Genomic DNA, 8263 nt, shown 5'->3' with positions numbered 1-8263 from the left:
TACTTAGTTTCACGAATTTCTTTCGTATTCAGTCACAGTCATACGACCCTATTTCTGTTCCAGAAATTCTTTGCGCTTTTGATTGATAAATCGCTAGCTTATATATTTTTTTTTCTAGACTTAGTCTGAAAGAATTCCCACGTGACTCTTTCTCTCGGCACCACACATATCAAAATGTGCCACCACTGATATGCAGTATCTCTCAGAAGTGAAACAGTGCATTTGACATATTCTGCTGGCGTGTAAAATAGTTTATCAAATACTCGAATCATATTCTCAAGCTAAAAATTAGCTCTCTTAGGGTCACTATCAATTGTAGCTCTAAACTCTTCAGCCTCGTATTTTCAAATTTTATCAACAGGCGGCTTGCTCAAACATTAAGGTTCCAAACCTTGAGGAGCTATAGGAACCGATTGGGGAATAGGTGGGTGTGGAGGTTGCTGAACAGCCAGATTCGTTCAGACAAACTCAATGAACCATTCGTTCATCATTTAGAAGAAGGCTTCATTAGCCTCTTCTCCTTGACTCCTAGATACAAGTCTCGATTCAGACTGCGCTACTCCCTGAACGGAGGTTGGTGCATTACTTTCTACAGCATCAACAACTGCTCGATTGGGATCCGTTATTTTATAAAAACACAATTTAAAATAGTCAGGAGATATCACACTATCACAGGTTAAATATGGCATCTATAGCTAGACTTACACACGCTACGTTAGTTTGAGAATAGACTAAACTGTAGCTCTGATACCAATAAGTGTAAAAACCCTTAACCTGTATCCAATGCCAAAATAGGGTTACAGAATATTACTGGACTTATTACTTAAACAAATATACAATTCTCGTACATTTTTCATAACCAAATAAAAGTCATTCACAATCAATCAAATTGTCCCTAATACGAGCCTACGAGGCCTAAATCATGCATTAGAAGTGGTTCGGAACTAAACGAGAACTTAGAAATTTTTTTGGGAAACATAAAAAAATATCAAAATATATGGGACACACACACGTGTAACAGGTTGTATAGACATTCGAAATGGGATCACATGGCCGTGTCCCGGCTTGTGTCCAACTCCGTGTAACTCTCTAACTTGGGTCACATGGCCAACCACACACCCATGTGACTAGCCCGTGTACCATTCGAAATGGCCTTACACACCTGTGTGCCAGACCGTGTACCCTTCGAAATGGCCTCACACGCTCGTATGTCAGACCGTGTGCTAGGTCTTGCCAAAACTATAAGGTATACTAACTTATGCCACACGGCCAACTCACACGCCCCTATGCTAGGCCGTGTGGAGAATATTGACTTGATTTCTAAATAAGTATCAGGGGACATACGACTATGTCACCTAACCGTGTGTCACACATGGCTAAGACATACGCTCGTGTCTTTGCCCGTGTGGACAAAAATAGGCTATTTACCAAGCCATCTTTCTCACCCAAATTTGCATCCCCCTAAACATGTCAAATGGCATATAAAATAGCATCAATAGGCATTCAAACCAATCTCAACCAAGCCTAAATCATGCTATACCAATATCAACAACTATAATCCTTATAAGATCATGTTTTGCCAGTTCAATACATACCAATTTCATATTCACAATTCACCTAAATGGTTAACTTCACATATGCATTAACTTGCCTAATGCTTATCATACTAATACATTCTTAATTTCATCTAGTTGCTACCTTCAATACCAATTCTCAACAAGGCATTCACAAAGCAAATATAAACTACATAGCCAAATACCATTTCCACATATATATACACAACCAAGTATACCAAAACAAGCCAAATCACATGGCTATACACATAACCAAAACATTCACCATTTACAAGCCAAATTAGTTGGCTAAATACATTACCAATATATAGGCTGTGTTAACCACAACTCCTATACATGCCTTATAACCGAATACACAAGTTCAAAAGTACCAAAATGACAACTGGATAGTGTGATGAGATCTCCAACGACTCCCAATCCGAGCAAGCTTTGGAATAACTATAAAACATGGAAAAGTAAACAAAGTAAGCTATAAAGCTTAGTAAGCTCGTATGATTAATACATATAACTTACCAATCATTCAAAAATTAAATTATTTATCATAAAATACTACAATTTAATTTAATCACAAAGCTAATATAAATTCATTCGCATAGTAGATCATGTAACTTACAAACTTCATAGATTTCAATACTTATACGGTTTACGTACATACCTACAATGATACGTATCAATCTCTTACCCTTTCATATCTTCAATATACCCGTTGAATCATTTTAAATAATATCGGATACTCAGGAATCTTGCACCCTAAGTGCCACTATATGGTCGAAACCATCTTAATCTCATATCTCATATAATGCTCACTCTCGAGCTATCAATGGGTTTGCTCACACAAGCTAACGGTCAAGACGTAACTATACGGTGTTGCTTACACAAGCTGACGAGAATCTACAATACATACAGAAAACTTATCCACCGGTAGAACGTACAGACCAGCATCCAAACACAATAACCCCTAATGACATGTCATTTGTATCCTAATCTATTCCTAAGGTTCAACTGGGATTTCACACGTAGCAAATTCTTCGTTGACCATTTTCGTAAGGTCGTATTCATAATTAATTCAATAATAAAACATTTAAAACACAATTATATTAATGCTTATTAATATACGAACTTACCTCGATCACAAAAACGTCAGAACATGATCGACTAGTCCAATATTTTATTTTTCCCCCGATCTAGATCCGTACGTTGCTTTTCTTGATCTATATAATCAAATTTAACTCATTTAGTTATCATTCTATTCAATTTAATCTAAATTTCATATTATGTCAATTTTACACTTTTGCCCCTAATATTTCAATTTCTTTACATTTTAGTCCCTAGCTCATAAAAATGCAAATTCATGCAATTGAGTCCACACTCATGCTAGCTGAATTTCACCTATACTCATAGCAGCACATATTTTTATTATTTCACACATTTACCACACAATTTATCACATTTATTAATTTAATCTGCAATTGACAACTTTATCAAAAATCACTTAACAAATGTTGTTTATCTAACAATAACCATTCATTTTCTATGATCAAACATTAAAATACACACATATTCATCAATGATAAAACTCTAAACCTTTAATAGTTTTACAAATTAGTCATTGGGCTAGCTAGATTAATTTACAACAACTCCAAAAACATAAAAATCATTACAAAACGGGATAAAATCACTTACGTAATAGCAAGATGAAGTCGCCAAAAGTTTGACCATAGAAATGGCTTACCAAAACCTAGTTTTAGGTTGATGATGAATAAAAGATGATAGCATAATTTATTTCATTAGTTTTTATCATTATTTATTTATTTACTTAATAACCTTAAAAATTAATTCAATTTATAAAATTGCCAAGCCATTATCAACCACTAACATACTAATGGTCTAATTACCATTGAAAGACCTCCACTTTAAAGTTCTATAGCTGTTAGACATCTTTAGCTAATAGAACTCAACTTTTACACTTTACACGACTTAGTCATTTTTATCGAATTGAGCATTCAAACGATAAAATTTCTTAACAAAATTTTTACACAATCATACTATCATGTTGTAGACATCAAAATAATAAAAAATAAATATTTCAACCTCAAATTTGTGGTCCCAAAACCACTATTCTGATTTGACTAAAAATAGGCTATTACAATAGGTTTATCCCTTCATGATGACGAGGAAAAAACATAGATGATTACCCCTGATGCTTCAAGTAGGGTTTTCAATTTTGATTTATGTTTGGTGGGTAGATTTCTAACTGAGAGTGTGATCTGCTTCGAAGCCATACGCTCGATAATGGCGAATCTTTGGCATCCCATTGGGGGTGTCTCTATTTCTGATCTGGGTGAGAATTGCTTTCAATTTCAATTTTATGAGGTTTTGAACATTGATTGAGTACTCCAAGGTAGCCCTTGTACTTTCAATAACACTTTCTCATGTTTCATCATTTAATGTCGGGGGAAGATCCTTTTAAAGTATCCTTTGATTTTGTAGACTTTTAGGTTCAAATTCATGACATCCCAGTGGGGTATAGGAATGAGAGTTTGGCACGAAAATTTGGTGCTTTTCTTGGCACTGGACTCTTCAACCCCAAGTTCTGGTCTACAACAGATTCTTCATATTCAGGTTTGGTTGGATGTCCAACTTCCGTTAATACAGAAAAAGTACATTGCTTTAACTTCTTAACACTGGGTATATGCACGATTTTGCTATGAGTGACTGTCCCTCTTTTGCTTCTTTTGTGGCAAATTGGGCCATAACAAAAGTTTCTGTTCTCGTAAGTTGACTCTTGGTTCTGCAGATGTTTTATTGAAGTGGGATATTTACATGCGGGTACAACCGTGTTGTCAACAGTCTCTTACTAGTGTTTAGTTGATCAATAATCCACTGATTGTTGCACCACTTTTGGGGGATGGATCGCATTCCTCACATACTTCCCCTTCACTACTTTCTACTTTGGATTTTATTCAAGAAGTGGGTACTACTTTGGGTCTATCTTTGGACAAACCAAATCCCACTGGGACTAGTTATGTGGCCACGATAGTGGATGACCATTTTTCCATTTTGACAGAGTTTACACAGTGTTCATAAAAAGGAACTCGACTTGTTTTGGGTGGAAAAAAATGGGCACAACTTAGTTCTTCTATCTCTGTTGTTTTTACAACCTCGAATTCGGCACAAACTACTTCTTCTAGTGATGCGACTGGCTCTGCGATGCAGAGTAGCTGACTATTATGAATCTGATGAGTTGGAATATCTGTGGTTTGGGGAACCCACGGAGAGTTTGTCGTGTACAACATATGCTGCGTCGTTACAATCCACAACTACTGTTTCTTTTGGAAATGAAACTTGATGTTAAGCGGATGGAGTTGATTCACCATCGCTTCTATTTTCTATATGGTCTGGATGTTCCAATTATTGGTACTCAGAGTGGCCTTTTTTTAGGATCGAAATCGGGATAAAAAAATCTATTTGTAGAGTTATTCGGCTCACCATTTAGATTTGGTAATTGTTGATGATACAGATGAGACTAGTTGGCAACTGATAGGTTTCTATGGTTCGCTAGTAGAGCATGAGCGATCTGAGTCATGGAACCTTTTTTGATGACTGCAATGTGACCTTGATTTGCCCTGGATGGTTTTTGGCGACTTTAATGTGATTGTGCATGCTTTTGAGAAATTGGGCTGGTTGACTTTATCGGGATAGACAGATAAAGGATTTTCGTTCTACTCTGGTTGACTGTGATATTCATGATTTGGGCTTTCTTTTTACAGAGGTTACTTGGGAACGGGCTAAGTTCTTGGCCTTAAATAGTCGAGAGTTCTTAGATCATTGTGTTGCAACTTCTTCATAGAATGATAGGTTTCTTGCTTCACAGGTTCGACATGCTCCCCATTCGATTTCTGATCAATATCCTCTTATTGTTACTATTAGTGCCACTTTGTCTGTTGGTTCTGTTGGTGTGCCTAAGAGTTTGTTTCGGTTTGAGCCTCGTTGGGCTTCTGAGCCTACCTATGAAGACTAGATTTGACGTGCATGGTCTGATAGTTACGTGTCGATTCCTTCACGCCTTCATGCGTTAGGACTTACTTTTCTATGTGGGGTTGAGCACTCACTCAGTCGAAACAAGGAGTTGAGCAAGATACTCTCGCTAGATTGGACTGTTTGATTGCTGCTGAACCTTTTGATGACATTTTGGTCGAAATAACGGATATTAAGTTGGATCTTAATTTGGAGGCAGAACAAAATGAGATGTTTTGGTGTCAACAATTAGAGTGAATTAGTTGCGTCAGGGAGACCGTAACACAATATTTTTTCACATATATACCTCTTTTCGGAAACATCAGAACATGATCCATTATCTGATAGATCAGGACAAGGCTGTTTGTACTGCATATACAAATATGGCTCAGGTGGCTTTAGATTATTTTCGAACATTGTTCTTGTCCCTAGATATGGGTGACTTCTCTCATCTTTTAGAGGTATTGTTGTTTTTGTCACTCCTTCGATGAATGTGAGTTTGATGTCAAATTTCTTTTCGAAAGAAATTAAATTTGCTGTTGATGGCATGATTCATTTGAAGGCTCTTAACAAGGATGGTTTTCTAGCTTTGTTCTTTCAACGGTATTGGCACATTATTGGCCATAATGTTATTGAGTTTTGTTTGAGGGTACTTCGGGGTAACATTCCTCTCACTAATATAAATGTGACAAAATTTGTCCTCATTTTTAAGGTTTGCAACCCGATGCTTTTGTCCCAGTTCTACCCGATTAGTCTCTATAATATGCTCTATAAGATAATCTCCACTGTTCTAGTGAATCGATGAAACAAGTCTTGCCTATTTGGATTGACGAGACATAGAGCGCTTTTGTCCTCGGTAGACAAATTCTTGAAAATTACCTTATTGCGTATGAGGTCATTTATTCTTTCCGACAGAAACGCTATGGGAACTTAGGTTCTTTTTCCCTTAAGCTTGATATGAGCAAAGCCCATGACCGGTTTGTGTCGGATTTCCTGGAGGCTGTTTTCTCTGGATGAGTTTTTGTACTGCTTGGGTCTCTTTGATAATGCTTTGTGTACGTACAGTATCTTACTTTGTGGTCTTTAATGGGAGTGTGGGGGCTTTTTTTTACTTTTACGTGGTCTTCGATAGGGTGACCCATTGAGTCTTTTTCTCTTTATTTTATATAGGGAGGGGCTCTCTACTTTGTTCAGGTTGGCTCAATAAACTTGGGTCTTTTCCAGGGTTCGTGTGGGGTGGTCGGGTCTTTTATTTGCTGATAATTGTATGGTTTTTGGCTACAGCTGATAGTGCCTCCACAGTTCAATCTATCCTCCATGAATATGGGAGGTGTTCAGGTTAATTAGTGAATTTTGATAAATCTGTGACCTATTTTAGCACCAACGTTAGCCTTTCTATGAGACCTCTTTTTGGATCAGTTTTGGGTATACGTGTCGTTGATCACTTTGACAAGTACTTGGGCCTTCCGCCTTTAGTTGGGAGAAATAAATAAGCTACTTTCCAACACTTTAATGATTGGTTTCGACGTAGTGTGGATAGGAGGAATATGTGATGTCTTTCGCAAGGTGGTAGGGGTGTCTTTATTCAGTCATTTTACAGGCGATCCCCACATTCGCTATGTAGTATTTTCTGTTTCCTATTTCCCTATACCGTGATTTGAAGCTTATTATGAATAAGTTTTAGTGGTGGATATTAGGTCGTAGTTGGGGTATTCCATAGAGTTCATAGTCCTTATTGTGCGCTCCCAAATATGTTGGAGGGATGGGCTTTCTTGATTTGGCTACCTTTCACATTGTCCTTCTATCGAAGTAAGGATGGTGTCTTGTGACTAAACCGACTAGTATTTAAAGTTAAGTTTTGAAAGCTCGTTACTTTCAGTATATAGATTTCTTAGGGGCCGAGTTGGGATCTCGCTCTTCTTATACTTGGCATGGTATTTGGTGTTCTTGGGTATTGTTGAAAAAGGGACTGGGTTAGAGAGCGGGTGATGGTTGCTCCATTTTGATTTGGAATGAATGTTGGCTCTCTGCGCTAGGACCATGTCATATTGTGCATACACTTGTTATTACTGTTGTTTCATTGGTTAGTGATTTAATTATCCCTTTTTTCGCCCTTTGGAATGTTGCTTTGATACAAGCTCTCTTTCCTGCTGAAGAGGCCACGCATATCTTCTGTATTCTCTTGTCTCTTTTGGCTGGCCACGATGTGCTTATTTGGAATGTGGATCCAACTGGTTGTTACTAGGTCCAAAGTGGATACTAATTGCTTCGATCGTTCTCGACTCCTATCACTCTCCCTCTTACTTCTGATTCTAGTATGAGTCTGACAGCTCTTTGTACATAGATCTGGAAGGCTTATGTCATTCCTAAGGTATAAATTACAACATGACATTTTTTGAAGAACTATGTGCCTACTTTGTCTAATCTTATACAACAAATCTATTTCTCTTACAATTTTTCTTACCTAGTTCTGCCCTCGGGTCTTACTGTGCCTGAAACTATAGTCCATGTTACACGAGACTGTCTTTCTGTTGTATTGGTATGGGGTTGTTTGGACAGCTCCTAGTCAGATACCTATAATGATTTTGGGTTTGTTAGTTGGTTGGGGCATTTGTGTACGTTATCCATAGAGGGTGGAACAGAAATTACACTTACAACAATCTAGGCTCTTT

The sequence above is a fragment of the Gossypium arboreum genome, chromosome 11 (genome assembly GCF_025698485.1).
Source record: "Gossypium arboreum isolate Shixiya-1 chromosome 11, ASM2569848v2, whole genome shotgun sequence".
In the NCBI taxonomy this organism is placed as follows: domain Eukaryota; kingdom Viridiplantae; phylum Streptophyta; class Magnoliopsida; order Malvales; family Malvaceae; genus Gossypium; species Gossypium arboreum.
Note: the sequence above shows the minus strand (reverse complement) of the source record.